Below are 2,369 nucleotides of genomic sequence, written 5' to 3'. Positions count from 1 at the left end.
TAAATTTGTATTCCTTCATATAAATGTAGTCTCTTTTCTTCCTTGTATAATTGTTACAGCGGGGCTAAACCTTGTCTTAAAAAAATAATCCTTTTTGTTAATTTACTAAAGTCATGAATTTGTATACGCTTCTTGTGATGAGAATTTCACAACTTTTTAACTAAAGTAAATTATTAAACAGAATGGAAGATATGTATTTTCGTAGTACTATATGTTCCACCTAAAGTGTGTCTTTTAGAGAATACACTAGGTCTATATTTTGTTTTTAAATTTTAGATTTCTCTACTCAGAAATGAAACGTACGTGGAAGCAGAGATGTTGAGTTTTGCTTTACACAGCTCAATGTCGATTTCTTTACGTTAATTAAAATACTATGCAGTATCTTATTTAGTTGTATTTTTTGTAACATTAATCGTCAAAGTATTTAGCAAAAAATTTGTGTGTTTTAAAACTGACTCCCAAAAGCATCCTACAAAGCCATTCCCATCCCTTGTTAGAAACGATGGCATTTTTACCCAGGCATAAACGTATGCCCTATGGAGAGGTGTGAGTTTTCTGCTATTCCAATACTGATGGTGCTGCTAATACCTTTCAACACAAGTTCTTAAATTATTTTATGACTATTTTCATTGAGTATGTGGACCATGTGTATGTTCACCTAAATAAAACACGTGAAAATTTCATGGGGGTGCCTTTTTTTTTTTTTAAAAAAAAAAATTCAAGCTTAAGTTCTGTTGAGTGCATTCATGTTTATTTTGTATTCATTAAAATCTAATGCTCTCCCCTTCTTCACTGTGGTCACAGGGTTTATGAAGCAAGATGTCCTGCATAATTCTGTTACGGAACCGATTTTGGCACTTTATAGGAATGAATGTGACACTGTAGCAATATACCTGTGGTGGGTTTTTTTGGTTTTTAGGGTTGCTTTGTTTTAATGGGGAAGTAAAAGGCCAGTATTTTATTCCAGTGCTAGGGTGGTATTTACAGAATTCAATTCTTTACTGGTGGAACAACAGAACACAGGTTGAAATCAGGCCCGTTATCTCTGTGTTACCATGGTGACAGAAATCCAAGGGGAACCGTACGCCTTCTGAAAAAATGTGTAATTCTCTTTCATCCATGCAGCACTGTTTTACAAGATGAAAGCAATGGTGTGTCCCAGTTGGATCCTTAAAGAACTTGTTTCTGTATATATGGGATGTAACCTACTGTTAACAATAAAGTTTTGCATAACTGATGTTGAAATTCTACACCATATATGGGGGGAAGCATCCAGAGGCTAACAGCAGCTATGTATACTTACCTAGCAACAATCTTTGCAAGAAACGAAGATAGTAATTGTCTATTTTCAATTCAACCTCATGAGACTCAACCTCTTAAAGATGACTGGTCACAGCAAAGATGCAAGTATAACACGTGGGTTAGATGAGTATCTGTATTGCTGCTTGTAATTGAAGTATGCAGAAGAGCAATTTTTGCAGTTTGCTTGCTGTCTGTAGAAGCAAAAATTAAGTTTACCTCAAATTCTGCTGCATTCAGATGTGCCTTGTTCTCCCAGGTTTCCTCCCAACACTTCTAGACTTGGGCTTGTCCAGCAGGAAGATGCCAGCTTTTTTCACTTTTGATGAACTAAACAAATCGTCCATTTTTTCCTGGGAAAGCTGCTGGATGACGGTAAGCACTGAGCGTTCAAAACTCCCCTGCAATAGACACAAACTTCCTTGCTGATCAATCTGGCAGCAGTTTATTCTTGTGGACGCTTTGCCCACCTACGTATCGTTTGAGTCCTCTGGAATTAATTACCAAAACTGCAACAGGAAAGTGTGGAAATACACAGCCAACGTGTGATTGCAGTCTCCTTTTGGTAAAACCGAGCCTGAGTTACACCAACATTTTTTTTTCTTGTGAAAAAAAGCTCCATTATGTGCAAGAAAACATTTCCGCATCATCAAGGAGCTGAAAGCACGTGTGACTTGCATCAGCCCGTTGCACTTTCCAAAATAATTTTAAAAAAGCCTCTACCCCTCCTTACCTTTCCAGAGGACGCCTCTGTCAGGGAACTTACAGTTGAGAAGCCACCACTTGAAATTTTCCTCAGCTGGTCACAGTCGAGCTCCCCTCTGCCAAAAACAGACCCTCTGAAGGAAGCTTGCCCCTGCCCTGCCAAGAGGCTCCCTCAGAAGCCCCCGCGCTGCCCGCCGAGGGACGTCCTCGCCCCGGAGCCTCCTCACCCCGCGCTGCGCTCTGCCCACCAGCATTTTGCTCTGTGTTTCTACCGCCGCCCCCACCAGGCGATGTGCTGCCCCTACACCCTGGCACAGAGCAGGATCGGGAGCAGGGCCCGGGCTTCTCCCGTTCCTCCGCTCCCC

The sequence above is a fragment of the Mesitornis unicolor genome, unplaced genomic scaffold, assembly GCF_000695765.1.
Source record: "Mesitornis unicolor isolate BGI_N332 unplaced genomic scaffold, ASM69576v1 scaffold45161, whole genome shotgun sequence".
In the NCBI taxonomy this organism is placed as follows: Eukaryota; Metazoa; Chordata; class Aves; order Mesitornithiformes; family Mesitornithidae; genus Mesitornis; species Mesitornis unicolor.
This window is presented reverse-complemented; position numbering follows the sequence as displayed.